Source organism: Benincasa hispida, chromosome 11 (assembly GCF_027475165.1).
Source record: "Benincasa hispida cultivar pf3 chromosome 11, pf3_genome.v1.1, whole genome shotgun sequence".
Classification (NCBI taxonomy): domain Eukaryota; kingdom Viridiplantae; phylum Streptophyta; class Magnoliopsida; order Cucurbitales; family Cucurbitaceae; genus Benincasa; species Benincasa hispida.
In genome coordinates, this window is record NC_143488.1 from 47,897,548 (window position 1) to 47,914,000 (window position 16,453).

Sequence of the window (16,453 nt, forward strand, 5' to 3'; positions counted from 1 at the left end):
AATCATTGTCCTAAGGAAGTCCCATCAGGGGAGAATTGCTATGTCTTTTGGAAAATCATAATCTACGCAATTACCAATACCCAAGTGACTGAAATCCAGGAGAATATGCCCCTTCCTTTAAGCTAAGCCGCCCACCTAAGTCCTAATCCTTCACCATCTAATTCGGTTTCTCCCTTCACTAAGCTTGCTTAGATTGAACTCCTTTCTATCTATAGAAAATCCTCTGTTTATAGTGGTTAATCGCCCCGCCCCATGCTTGTCTTCTTAAGTTAAGTGAGGTTTTCAATTTATTACTCCTATGAGTATGTGAAGGCCATCTTTCGTAGTTCACCTTGGACATTTTTTTATATGACGGTTGAGCTCCACATTGTTCCTCTCCCTCTCGATCGAGTTGTCAAACAAAACTCTCCTTAATAGAAGGGTATCGCCCCAAGCTCCTTTAGAGCAAGGCTTTTAGGCTTTTCCGGCTTCATTGACTTAGCGGAATAATCAGCTGACGCAACTCTTGGTCAAGCTGTTTTCATCTACTTATACTTAACTTCGTATCGTACCCAAGAGAATCAGAATTATAAAAAGTACATGGACTTGGATCCAAGATCACAATATTTGGAATAAGTGTTGGAGGTCGATTCGGATACCCCACCCTTATTATAGAGGAGAGTTTGGCACTGAGTTGCCCTTAGTTAGGAGGTTGACCCTTATAACATAAGGTCTTTCACTCGAAAAAAGAGGTTTTACCTATCCCACTGCTCCATTGTACTTATGAAACTACTTATCATCTACTAAATCTCTTTGCACAATGCAATTTTGTTGAAAGATGAATGTGGTATAAATTTGGGGTGGTGTTTATGGCACATGGAGTGACAGTGGCTCGCACAAGTCGAGTGAGAAGGAGAACTTTCTCTCTCTCGCCTCCCTATGACGTCTAGTAGGTAAGGCTTTGGCAACGGAAGTACATCAAATTTTCTTCTTAATTTTCTTCCATTGAAAATGGATATCTCATACATTTGACCTAACAAGAAACATGATATATATAACTTGACTATAGTTAAACTAGTTAAAACTTATGCCATGACTAAAATATTAGAGGTTACATCGACAATCGCAATAGAAAAGCATTTGTGATTCTTATTAGTTTTTAGGATCACATTTTTTGCTATAACTATAGTGATTTTTTGGCACCAATTTTTTTTCTTAAAAAATAACAAGTTAGGTTGCGTTTGATAAATATAATTAGGTTTTGGTTTTTAAAAACTAAGCTTATAGACACTATTTTCACCTATTGATTTATTTGTGTATTGTTGTAGTTGGTAGATAATATTTTCTTTTATTATGTTGGATTCCTTGTCTCTAACTTTAGTAAGATCCTTTCCTTATTGGTAGTGATCTATTGGAAGATTTTTTTCCTTCTTTATTGTTGTTGGTTATGGCCTCTTGACCTTATGAATGAGATGTATTTATTTGGTTTTTTAGGGCATTTTAGGTTAGTTGCCTATACCCTTTGATTAGAGCTTTCTTGTTCAAAAAGGTTTGGTGAAAAAATTGTGGGATTGTACGTGAATTACTTTGTGAAATTAAGCAGACGTTCTCAAAAGCAGGTTTTGAAAAAGCAGTCGTTTGTAGAGTTGTTAAAGACATCAAGTGAGTGATTATTCATTTGAAGGTACAACAATTTTAGGGGGAGCCTAATTCTGCAGACTCATTGAAGAACATATTGATGTTAGGGGGAGCCTAACTTGCTCACTAGTAATTCAGTTATGTCTAAACTAATTTTATGTAATTTTAGATGAAATGTATGTTGTAGAACTAATTAAATACTAGTGAATTTATTTTCACCTAGACGTAGAGCCTCCCAAACATAGGTGTAATTATACCAAACTGGGTTAACAAATTTCTGTGTTTTCTATCTTTCTCTTATCTCTCTCAGCTGTTGTTGTTTTTGTCTGTGACATTTTTCTTGGCTTACGACATCATTGTGATTCATCATTCTTTATTTCAATTGGTATTGGAGTGGGTTGATTTCCTTTATTGAGTTCTCAATGGAGTGATTAAAGAAGGTAGATCTACATCTTGACCACCAGTTCTTGATGGGACAAACTACTCCTATTGGAAGGCTCGTATGATTGCTTTTCTTAAATCCATAGACAACAAATCATGGAAGGTGATTCTCAATGGGTGGATACACCCAACTATGATAGAAAAAGATTGTATTGTTGCTTTAAAACCTGAGAAGGACTGGACTGAAGAAGAAAACCTAGCCTCGCTAGGAAACTCACAAGCACTAAGTGATATTTTCAACAGTGTTGATCAGAATATTTTTAGGTTAATCAACACATGTATTTGATGGAATACACAAGCATGCAATGGAAGCAAACAGAATCAATAAGTGCTCTAATTACATTTAATTTGAGTTCTAAAGTATGCTATTTCAAAAAATTGAAGAGGGTTTCAAGATGAACATACCTTTGATGATTTCTCCTAAATCCAAGTTTCTCTTCATGTGTTTTCAGCTCCAAATTGACAGTGAACCACCAAGAGATCTTCTCTACTATTCTCAACCTTGAAATTGAATGGTAGAACTCGAATTTAAGTGAATTTGGTGAAGGAAATTGAGAGAGTTTGTGAGGAAGAAGATAAAGTAGCAGAAACCCAATTTCTCCAGCTCAAATTCCTCTTCTTCACCTTCAATTCAGCAAATTGTGAAGGTTTTATATATCTTTAGCATGCAAGCACTCCTCATAAGCTCAATAGCAGTAGCTGTTTGAAGATTTAATGGGATTTGTGTGTGATTGGAAAAAGAACACCTTCTACTTAAGGTGTTTGTGAGCAAAACCCATTTAATCCAATTTTTCCATTTTTTCATTTCAAAAATAAATTAATTAAAAAATGATTTAATTAATTCATAATTAATCAAATATCAAAATCCAATTTCTTAAATTGAATTTAAAATTGGAAATTAATTTGAATTTTAATTAATTCAACATAATTAATTAATTAATTAATTTAATATAAAATTAATCACACATCACATTTTAAACATGAATCCTATTCATGCTATAAATATTTAAATCAATATTAAATATTATAAACTCTCCAATTTTGTTTAATTTCATAAATTAAACGTTAAGTAATTATATCAAATATAATTGTACAAACCCTAATTTGAATTTGAACTTATCCAAATTCAAACCCTAATTCAATTTTAACAATTCAAATTCATATCATTCCAAATTCACTCAATTTAATAATTTAAGGTGTTCATGTTTTACAAGCTAGTAGAGGGACCTTATGGACCTACAGATTATGAGCTTCAACGATTAAGATTAATTGGCTAACACTCTTTAGACCAAGTCAATCATTATTCGTTAACTATCAAGTCACACCACTATAGTGAAAGAGTAAAACAACATGCAGCGGAAGTATCAAGGATCCATAAGCTTTCTAATTCACTAAATTTAGCAAAAACTAAAATATGCTCTTCTCAAAAAATGGGTTTTCTGAACATACCTTTAATGAACTCTCCAAGAAAACGCCTGTTCAGCTGTTGTCTTCTTTTGTTATCAACGTGAACCACCTCAAAGCCTTCCCTATTATGCTCTTGGAGCTTTAGGAAGAGTTGTGGGACTCAAGAACAACTTGAAGATGTAAAGAAACCAGATAAACTCACAGCAGCACAGCTAAAGAAGACAGTTTCTTCTTCAGAGAAAATTCTCTCAAAATTCTGTGATTATCATCTACTCCAACAACTCCAATCTACTTTATATATATGATGAACATGCAAAGAGATGGAGTGCATGGCTTGCAGCTCATGCTTGGAGAATCAAAGTCAAGAAAATAATGTATTTTGTGTGAGCATAAAGATGATGGTAATGGAAAATACCCATTTTCCATTTTTGTGCAACATGCAAACGATTTTCCAATTTCTTTTTAAAACAAAAAATGATATTAAATCATTTTAATTCAAAATTTTATTTTCTTAAATTAATTTAAAAAATTAATTAATTTAATATCAAATATTAAATTAATTTTTGCACAATAATCATCTTTATATTTTTAAATCATATTTAAATATTTATTCTCTAGTTCCGTTTATTTTGAACATTTCAAATTAATCTCTCAAGCTACCCTAAAGCTTATCCATTTACAAACTAGTAGGGGGACCTCGCGGACTTACAGATCATGAGCTCCAACGATTTGAGATTAATCGGTTAAACTCATTAGTTCGATCTAACCCCCATTCGTTAACTAATGGGACACTCTACTATAACCCATAGTTGAACTACCCTCACTGTAGATATATTATGTCAACTTAATAACCATAATCAGTAAGTCGATCCTTCACAGGTTGTTTGTAATCACAGCTAGGTCAAAAATACCGTTTTACCTCTGTGACCACATCTTGTTCCTTAAGTTTCTACTGATTCTCTAATGAACAATTCTAATTCATAATCTCTATGAATCAAATCCTTTCTCTATCATGAGAAGGCAGGGCCCCGATTGTTCAAGACCTGGAGTCAGTACTTAAGAGAACAACCTATCTGCTAACCCTAAATAGAGTAGAAGTGAATTCCATCTTGCAAGGCTATGTCCCTAGCTATTCATCTGGTCTTATCCCAAAATGGTAAGCTTATTGAGCAGTGTTGTGGGACTACTCTCACTGTTTGTAGATCAAAGGATAATCCCAAACAAACAGGAGTTCATAGCTAGCTCAGGATTAAGATCGAGTTAACCTAGGTTATATAATAAATGAATAGTCAGTTTTAACAGTAAACAGTCATTATAAAGAAAAGTGACTATTTTCGTGGTCCAGTCTAAGATGCCCACACTCTCATGTCTCAACATGAACGATTTGTGGATCACATTGTTTGTAGCACCTTACAACTTTTTGTAACAACTATAGAGTGGGCTGCATCCAATAGTGTTACCAAGATGAGATGTCCAATTTGATCCATATACTTATTAGACCATTTAGGCTATATATTGTCAACTTGATCCTGTTTATGTCACTACATAAAGTTACAACATTCAGACTATAGCCAAGGATACGTTTATTGGATTTTCATAATAAGATGCAAAATCAACAAGTCATTGTTATTGATTAAATAAAATGTTTAACACAAACTGCGAGTTCTAGGACATTCTCAACATATAGCTCGACAGTTGCACTCTTCTCACTGTAGATATATTTGAGTTCATATGATTTAACCATAACCAGTAAGTCGAACCTCCATAGGTTGTTCGTAATGACGATTGGATCAATAAGTTGTTTTACCCCTGATATTACGTCTTGTTTCTTAAGTTTCTACTGATTCTCTAATGAACAATTGGTTTATGATCTAATCACTAACCAGATCCCTCTTGGGCTAGTGAGAGGATGGGGCCCTTTGTTCAAGACCTAGAATCAGTACTTAAGAGAACAACCTTTCTTCTTTCCCTAAATCTGGTAGGCGTGAATTCCATCTTGCACCCTATGTCCCTAACTATCTACTTGGTCTTACCCCTGAAATGAGAGGCTTATTGAGACGATGCTGTTGAGCCAACCCTCATCCTTGCAAATCTAAGGATAATTCCGAATAGACAGAAGTTCATAGTTAGCTCAGGATTAAGATCGAGTTACCTAGGTCATCAAAGAGAAATAGTAAGTCTTTAGTTATAAAGCAAGAGTGACTTATTTCTTGGTCCGATCTTATGCAAACTCATTGCATAGGACGCTCCCACTTCTCATATCAATACATGAATGAATCTGGATTAGTTTGTTTGTAGTATCTTTACAACAACTTGTAACAGCTACAGGGTAGGCTGCATCCAGTAGTGTTATCAGAATAAGGTACCTAAACTTAATCATATACTGTAGACCGTTTTGGCTATTTACTCGAACTTGATCCATCTCTATATCTCTACATAAATTTCAAGTATTCATATAATAGTCATGGATCTTAGTTTATTAAATTTAGACTTTATGAAAGCAATTAATAGATTCAATGCCTTTGTAAATGGATCAGCAACGTTGTGCTCTGACGCGATCTTCATGACTATCACATCACCGCAATGCACAATCTTCCTGGTTAAATGATACTTCTATTCGATATGCTTGCCTCTTCGGTGACTCCAAGGTTCCTAAGAATTTGCCATAGCCTCGTTGTTATCACTATAGAGTATCATCGGCAAAGACATATTTGGAACAACTTCCAAATCGTTAAGGAACTTTAGAAGCCAAACAACCTCTTTAGCAGCTTCACAAGTGGCTACGTATACGGCTTCTATAGTGGAGTCCGTGATGCATCTCTGCTTGATGCTTCGTCAAACTAAAAGCCCTTCATTCAGAGTGACCACTGACCCTAATGTCGATTTTTGAGAATCTCTATCAGTCTGAAAGTCAGAGTCTGTGTATCCTGTAAGGATCAAATCCTTATCTCCATACATGAGCATATAGTCTCTCATTCTTCGAAGATACTTGAGGATCGTTTTGACTGCCGTCAAGTGATCTAATCTTGGATTGGACTGATATCGACTGACAATCCTTACTACATAGCAAATGTGAGGTCTAGTACATAACATTGCATACATAAGGCAACTAACAGCCGATGCATAGGGAATTCATCTCATTTCCTCAACCTCTTGAGGTGTCTTAGGACATTATTCTTTAGACAAAATAATTCTATGCCTGAAAGGTAATAAACCCCTATTGGACTTTTGCATCGAGTACCTGATCAAGGTCAATCTTTTGTTCTTACCATTCCTTATGATTTGGATCCCTAGAACAAACTGTGCCTCTCCTAAATCTTTCATTTGGAATTAGGTGGCTAGCCACTTCTTAATGTCAGTCAAAAAACTTACATCATTCCCAATGAGTAGGATATCATCAACATACAGAACAAGGAAAGCTACTAAGCTGTTGATAATTTTCTTGTAAACATAAGGCTCATTAACATTCTGATCAAAGCCAAATGATTTGATCGCACTATCAAATCTAATGTTCCAAGATCAGATGCTTGTTTCAGCCCATAAATGGACCTATTAAGCTTGCAATTTAATCTTGATTTGGATCAATGAACCCTTTTAATTGAGCCATGTAGATGGTCTTCTCAAGATTACCATTTAAAAAGACAGTCTTGACGTCCATTTGTCATATCTTATAATCATAACATGTGGCTATGGATAAGAGAATCCTGATAGAATTCAACATGACAACATGTGAGAAAGTTTCCTCATAGTCCGCTCCCTCGACCTGGGTATAACCCTTTGCCACAAGTCTAGCCTTAAAGGTCTGCACCTTTCCTTTTACACCTCTTTTCTTCTTGTAGATCCACTTACAACCTATAGGTTTTACCCCATAGGCTGATCCACAAGTTCCCAGACGGAATTGAAGTATATAGACTTCATTCCTTGATTCATGACTTTAATCTACTCATCTTTGTCAACATCTTCTATTGTTTGCTTATAAGACAATGGATCCTCAACCGCACCATCATATATAATTAAGTTAAATTAATTATATCACATATAATTAATTCCCTCAATTAATTTGAACAATTCAAATTAATCCAAAATTTATTCTCAATAATCCCTGTTGAGTTACAGAGGGGACTAGAGATGTCCACGGGGTGGGGTGGGGATTGGGAAGGATAGGGAAGGCTTCCCCATCCCCGTCCCCACGAAATTCCTCGCAGGGATCGGGGTGGGGATTCCTCGCGGAGAATTCGCGGAGATCGGGTTCCTCGCGGGAATAATTTTCCTATTTATTTTTTTAGTATATTCATTTTTAGCAATTTTTTTTATTCTCAATCAAATAAAAATATTTATATCAAATGAGTTATTTTCAATAATTTTTTCATTCAAAGAAAATAGTATAAAAATTCATTATAAAAATAATACTATTATATGTATAAAAATAAAATTTAGTCCTATAATTTCTAAAAGTAAAGTTTAAATATTACAATATCATAGACAAGCTTTTTATTTAAATATTACAACATTTATGGCTTAAGGTAGAAAGTCTTAAATGTTAAAACAATTTAGAAATGTATTAAAGTACGAAAAAGGTTGAAATGAAAATTGAAAATAACTAACTTTTTATACCACAATTTTTGTAAAAAGTATATAGATAAAATAATAATAATAACTATTATAACTATTATAATTATTCAATGGTACTTGAATAATTAATTAAACACCTTTAATTAAATTATTCAACATCCATTAACCGTCGGTCACTCTACTAAAGATCGACAACTGTACTCTTCGCAATATAGATATATTTCTTTGTCCATTGGATACCAATCAACAGTGTGTGACCCTTCACAAATTGCTCGAAAGTACAACTGGGCCAAAATTACCGTTTTGCCCTTATAGTTTCATCTAAGTCCTTAAGTATATTTGATCCCTCTAATGAACAATAAGTCATAGTTCTATTATGACCAAACCCCTCTTGGCCTAAGAGAGGGTGTGGTGCCACATTATTCAATCCCGAAATCAGTTCTTAAGGGAGCAATTTATCTACTTACCTAGACGTTAAGGAATGAGTGAATTCGTCTTGTGTAGTTGTGTTCCCAACTCTTCAATCAGACGGATTCCAAAAATGGTAGGCTTATTGAGTCGGCGATCTAACCACTCTCACCCATACAAATCAAAGGACTACCTTCATAGGCAGGAGTTCACAACTCACTCAGGATTCAGGTCATGTCAGTTATAGTCATCCTGGTGAATTAGACTAGTCATTTCGTGGTTCAATCTTATACAAACTCCTTTGTATAGAACACCCTCGCTCACATGTCTCTACATGAATTATAAGGATCAGATCATTTGTAGCACTTTACAACAATTGTAATATCTACAAAGTGGATCGTATTTGTGTCACTAGGATAAGGTGCCCAACCTTATCCATCTACTACAAACCATTTAGGCTATCACTTAAACATGATCCACCTGTATGTTTCTACATATATGCTTAAGCTACAGAAGGTAACTTTGGATGTTAGTTTATTAGTTTATGGGTTAATGCTACTAAATATCAAATAAAATATCTCATATTTTATTAAATAAATAAATTATTTGTACATCATATTACAAACTAAAGGATCCACGAGGTTTAGGGCATCAACTCCAACAATCTTCACTTGTCCTAAAGCTAGTGAGGTGTACATCATAAAAGTCATACTAAAATACAAGTATACAAAATATTAAACTAGGGCATAAAACACGCCCACTTGCCCTAGACTAGATGTGGCCTGTTCTGTAGACCCATACTCTGCATGTGACCTTCAAACACCTTAACCGTGAGGGCCTTTGTAAATGGATCAACAGTGTTGTGCTCAGAAGTTATTTGTGTGATGATCATGTACCTTCGATGCATAATCTCTCGGATGAGATGATACTTCCACTCTATGAGCTTTCCGCAACAAGACTCATAGGTCTCGGGAATAACAACACCGCTATTATCACAATAAAGGGTGATGGCCTTTGACATGTCTGGAACCACTTCTAAACCAGTCAAGAATTTTCTTAGCCACACAGCTTCCTTAACAGCTTCACAAGTCCCTACGTACTCAGCTTCCATAGTGGAGTCAATAATATACCTTGCTTGGTGCTTCTCCAAACTATTGTCCCTCCATTAAGAGTAAATATTGATTCTGATGTAGATTTCCTAGAATTCTTATCAGTCTGGAAATCAAAGTCTGTGTATCTTGTAAGGATCAGATCCTTTGAACCATACACGAGTATGTAATCCCTCGTTCTCCATAGATACTTGAGGATGTTCTTAATGGTGGTCCAGTGATCATAACCTGGATTAAACTGATATCTATTGACTATTCCTACCGTATAGCAGATGTCAGATCTATTACATAATATTGCATACATCAGGCTACCAACAGCCGATGCATAGAGGATCCATCTCATTTCTTCAACTTCTTAAGGTGTCTTAGGACACCGTTCCTTAGACAATATAACTCAATGCTTGAAAGGGAGTAAACCTCTCTTGAAATTCTGCATCAAAAACTTCACAAGCATCTTATCAATGTACGATGCCTGAGATAGGGCCAACGTTTTGTTCTTCTGATCTCTAAAGATTTGAATGCCCAGAACAAACTCGCCTCTCCTTAATCTTTCATTCAGAATTGAGTCACTTGCTAATTTTTAATTTCAGTCAGCATGCCAACATCATTCCTAATGAGTAGGATATCGTCTACATACCGCCCTAGAAAAGCTACTGAACTGTTGATGATTCTCTTGTAAACACAAGGCTCATCAACATTCTTATCAAAGCCATAAGATCTTATTGCAATACAAATATTATATTCTAAGATCGAGAAGCTAGTTTCAATCCATAAATGGACCGATTAAGCTTGCAAAATTTTTGCTTTTGACCTTGGGTTATGAATCCTTCAAGTTGCTCCATATGCCAAATCTTAATAGTCATAATATGAGACAATGGATGGGAGGATCTGGATAAACTTCAATATGGCAATAGGTGAGAAAGTCTCCTTATAGTCGACTCCCTCAACTTGGGTATAACCCTTTACCACAAGTCTAGCCTTGAAGGGCACATTCCCATCAACACCTCATTTTCTCTTGTAGATTCACTTGCAACTTATAGGTTTAACCCATCCAGATTGATCTATAAGATCCCAAATAGAATTGAAGTACATAGACTCCATTTCGAGATCGATAGCTTTGATCCACTCATCTTTGTCAACATCCTTCATTTCCTTCTTGTAAGACAATGGATCCTTAACATCTTCGTCAACATCCTTCATTTCCTTCTTGTAAGATAATGGATCCTTAACATCTTCGTCAGCTACGATAGCCAGGGTTTCTGTTAAACCCATATAACCAACAGGTGGATTTTTAACCCTTCCACTATGTCGAGGCTCCCTCAACACTTGAGGTAGATTTGACCTAATAGATGATCCAACTTCAAAACTCTTGTTAAGGTATTGAGTTCTTCAACAACTTTTGTTGAAGGTTCAATAATTTCATTGGAAAATTCATTCAACACAATCTTACTGCAGGGTTTATGCTCCCTTAGGTGGTCATCTTCTAAAAAGGTAGCGTTTGTCGACACAAACACCTTATTATCCTTACGATCGTAGAAGTAGTCACCTCTCATTCCTTTAGGGTAACCTACAAATGGGCACAATTTTGAACAAGGTTCCAATTTCTTAGGATTTGCCTCAAGCACATGTGCTGGGCAACCCTAGATCCTGAAATGGCGTAATCTACCTTTACGACCATTCCATAATTTCAAAGGTGTTCCAGTAACACTTTTGGAGGGAACATAGTCAAAATGTAAGTTGTAGTTTGTATTGTATAACCCCAAAATGAGTCAGGTAGGGAAGTATAACTCATCATAGATCGAACCATTGTCGAGGTGTACCAAGTGTCGTGAGTTAGGATACAATTCCATGTTTTATAAAATAGTTTTGAAATTTTAGATCCAAATACTCTCCACCTCGATCAGATCAAAATGTTTTAATGGTTTTATTTAATGCGTTTTCAACTTCAGGCTTGTACTCCTTGAACTCCTTGAACTTTTCAAGGGCTTCAGACTTATGTTGCATTAGATAAACATACTCATATCTGGAATAATCATCAGTAAAAGTGATGAAATATTCAAACCCTTCTTTTGCCTTAACATTCATCGGACCACAGAGGTCTTAATATATAAGTTCCAAGGGTTCTTTGGCCCTGTGACATTTTCCAGTAAAAGATCTTTTAGTCATTTTGCCTCCAAGGCATGACTCATATACATGTAAAGAACTTTCTTCTAACTCGTTTAGAAGTCCATTCTAGACCAGTCTCTCAATCCTATTGAGATTTATGTGTCATAATCTTAGGTGCCAAAGATAGACATTTTCTTTAGGAGAAATTTTAAGTCTTTTTTTATGAGTGACCGCAACTTTAAATAGTTTAGTATTTATGAGGGATTTAGTTGCTAAAGGTCTTAGCACAAAAAGATTATCTTCCAGCTTAGCAGAACAAAGTTCTATACGATTATTAGAAAGAAATGCTTTATTCATAGAAAAATGTACAGAATAATTTTTTTCAATCAAACACTTTATAGAAATTAAGTTCCTCTTTAAGTCAGGAACAACAAATACATTTTCTAATAAAATATATCTATTCTATAAAGCAAGTCGGAGTCCTCCCACTGTCATAGGTGAGATGGTGTGACCAGTTCCAACATGCATCGTCATTTCCCTAGTCTCTAGTTGCCGCTAGGAACTAATTCTCTGAAATGAAGAACAAACATGGTTAGTGGCGCTTGAATCTATTATCTTGGCTGAATCATTATTCTCCACTAAACAAGTTTCCAAAACAAGTAAATCACATTTATCTTGTTTGGCCTTCTTCTTTTTTGCCAAGTATTTGGAACAATTCCTCTTCCAGTGTCCCTCATGGTTGCAATGGAAACAAATTCCCTTTGCAGCCTTAGCCTTCTTGCCAATATGGGCATCAACTAATGGGTTAGCTTTCCCTTTTCCACCTTTCTTCTTCTTCTTCCACTTTTTGGTGTCGAAAGAATAAGGCACAAACTTAGTCCAAGAGAATGATCCTCAATAGAATATTTTAGAGGATGAAGCAACATTTGCCTCACCCTTTTGTTCCTTGGATTTCATCAAGGATTGGAATGTCTGTAGCTCGTTGAACAAGATGGTTAGGTTGTAGTCAATTCTGTTCATAACAACATTGCTATGGAATTGCAGGAAACTTTTAGGTAAAGATTCTAGAATGAAGCTAACCTGACGAACTTCATCAATGACAGACCCATTCAACTCTGCCATGTTGAAGTGGACCATCATGTTAAAAATGTATTCTCTAACAGATGCCCCCTCTTGCATATGGGTATTAAAGATGTTTTTTAGAGCGTCATGCCTGAGTTGTGTGGACAGTTGTCCGAACATCACCTGCAGGGACTCCATGATCTCATGGGTACTAATTATGGGCTCATGCTTGTTGGTCAAGACTTTAGAAAGGCTTGCCAAGATATATGCTCGGGCCTTCTCATTTGCCCGTATCCAACGCTCATATGCCTCTCGAACGTTATAAGGAGCATTTTAATCAGGAACATAACGATATTCCTCCATTAAGACAAATCTCAGGTCATCAATGATCAATATTGTATTGATTGTGTTTTTCCATATAGTGTAATTTTCGCCGGTAAGTTTGTCCATGGGGAGTAAGTTTAGTGTTGCGGAAGTCATTATGAATTTGCTAAAACATACAATTTATTCAAATTAGTATTCAAGCATTACCCATTTGGAAAGCAATCAAATTTAGCAAAATAATATAATGCACCTTATGTGACATCTACTTTGCAATGATGTTTCAGTGAGGCAGGATAAAAGCCACCGTAGGATGATAAGGTACCCTTTCACTGAAATGAGACCATCTACCACAATATACAGAATAACTCCTTGTTACTATAAATATTTGTCACCATCGTTTGGTCCAGAAACTGTTAACTTTCTTATCATTTTCTTGTAAGTGTAACCTCTCATTTTAGATTCTAGAGTTCCGCCCCAATGAGCCAACCGTAGGGAAAAATCGATTGGGGCAAAAACTAAAGCAATCTTACCAATTTCTAGAGTTTGAGTAAAAAGTCATGCAAATTTCGTTTGTAGGGGACACAATTAAATGTGTCTCGAGGCCGAGCCTGGAAATTTACTACCAACTAATGAGAGAGATCATGGGATGTGTTGACACACGTCCTGCTCCCACTTACTATAGACACTTTCTCATTCACCTTGGTATTGACCTATACAAACACAACCCATACAGGGACACAAGAAAAGATGCCTCTAGGCCGATTATAGATCTTACAATGTGAACTTATAGGGAGATAGGTGAAAAAGAAAAAATGAAGTATCACATACCCAATTTTCCTCCCATTGAGTGTTTTACATAGGACTAATTTTGTAACGACCCAACCCTCTAGGACTTAAGTTAGGTCGTTACTAAATACATGCATGCATGGAACTCAAAACGATACTCTGTTATGGCAAAATAAATGCTAATTAAATAAGGTAAGTTCAAAAGACTTTCATTAAATTCAAATACTAAATCAATAGTAGGGTACCATAAATCATAAAAGATAATAAATAAATCTGAAAAACGATTCTTAAAAGTAAGTTTTAAACATCAAATCTAAAAATTAAGAGAAACATGAAAAGAACTTTAAATTTCATGAGCGGAAGCGTAAAAACTAGTCCTAGTGGATCGATCACGAATTCTGCTTGTCCATCGCTGGTGCATCTCTACCCTTACCTGAAACAACAACATGAGAAAGAATGAGTATAAAATACTCAGTAAGTAACCCCACTACTGGGGTCAGGCTGGGCATCTATGTCCTCTAGATACCCACCTCTGGTGAAACATATAAACTGCTCTAGTCCTCATGGGACACATATGCACATGAAACAAGAAGGAGACTGAGTCCTATCCTATTGTAGTTAAGTATGCCCACTACCTCTGGTGAATCCTGAAGAAGACACAAACTGGTGAATCCCGAAGGAGACACAAGCTGGTGAATCCCAAAGGAAACACAAAATCTAATGGGCATCTAACTAATCAGTAAGGACATTTGCACAGTCTCAACATCATAATCATCGCTGTACGAATCTATGACATACATATAAACCTCATCATGGCTCTATAACATACACATATACCTCAACATCATGGTTCTACAACATACATGTATACCTCAATATCATCAGATCAAATACAATCATGGAAGCACATACCATCTCATACTAGCATTCAAGTGTCTATGTGCATAAATAAATAATTCGGATCTCGTAACATAACATACTTTAATCATGTAATACTATCAATCTTTCATGCTGTCATTCTGCCATAACCTTCATTTAACATGCTAGCATACATCTAATGCCTGGCCGTGGCAGTTCCAGTAATAAGATTACTTACCTTGATATTAGGTTGAACCAAAAAGCAATTGAATCTTTGTGAAATTCTTGAATCCTTAATCAAGTCTAAAGTGTGGTCCAATCCGAATTCACCTTCCAAACCTCCAATTTTAAGTCCAAATAATTAGCAAACCAAACTCTTCTTCATCTTGAATGAAATTCTTTAATCAACCCCCAAAACCTTCTAAAACAAACTCCAACTTCACTGAACAACACCTCAATATCTTCACAAACTTGAATCCAAAGTTGAAACACAATGGGTATCAACCAATTGATGCCAAAAGTAAATGAGTATTCAAGAATCAACCGAAAACAACCCAAACGGCAGAAATCTTTCCCAAATCGATAGATTCAGTGACAGCAAAAGCGAACGACGTTTGAGCAGTGGTGGACGAAGGTCATAAAGAAGAAACTGTCGCGACGACTTTGGGCGGCGTCGGACGGGCTCACGAACGTGAGGAAGAAAAGGGGGGTGGGGTTTGACTTTTTATAAAAAAAACAACAACAATAATAATAATAATAAAACAAAAAAGGAAGTAAATATAATTACATTTTATTCCTTTCCATTTTATATTATTAAATTATTTTCCGTTTCAAAAGAAAATTAGTTCCTGCCATTAATTTTCAATTTGAATTTCAAATTGAATAATTTCACGCCAAAAATTAAATTCCCGCACTTACACTTGAAGTCCAAAATTTCAAAAATGCCCTCCAACTAATAACAATTACTGAAATTCCAAATAATAAAGTTATTGAAATTACATTATTACTAAAAAAATATGCGGGGTGTTACAAATTTAACTTAGAAAAATACGATTAAATATTTTTATTAAGTGATTGTTTAAATTTTCCCAAAAGTATCACTTTGGATAGTTAAACATCTTTAACTAATGTTTATTAAACACTTTAACAAACCTTAATCAACCATTGCATGCTTGTAGTAAATCTTATCTAATTCACATTTTCAGGCCAGTTCTTAAGTAGGGATCTTATGTTTCCGTCAACTTAAATACCCCAGCCTAGACAAAAGTAAGCTTAGACAAAAGGTCCCTTATAGATACATTTGTTACAAATTTAATCTTTTAATTAAAACCAATTTAATCTTATTAAATTGATTAAAATATCAAACTTATTTCTAATCTCATTAGAAATGTGATTTGAGATCTATGTGAATCATGTTTTAAAACTATTTTCAAAAAAATGATTTTAACCTAAGGTTTGGATGCATTCTGACTTATTGATTTTAATTTCTAATTTCATTTAATTATAACTTTTGTAAAAGAAATGAAATAAATTAAAACCAATTATTGCATGTGAAAGCGTACTTAGGTAAATTATAACAATTATAAAATAAACTAAAGTAATGACATGCTTCATGTAATTCCATTTCATTACTTAACATACATAACACTTATATACTAAAGTAATGAAATAGTTAATAATACATTCATCCATACATTTGAACTATATATTATAACACTTATAATATAAATTATGCATGACTATGTTATTAATGCATGCAAATA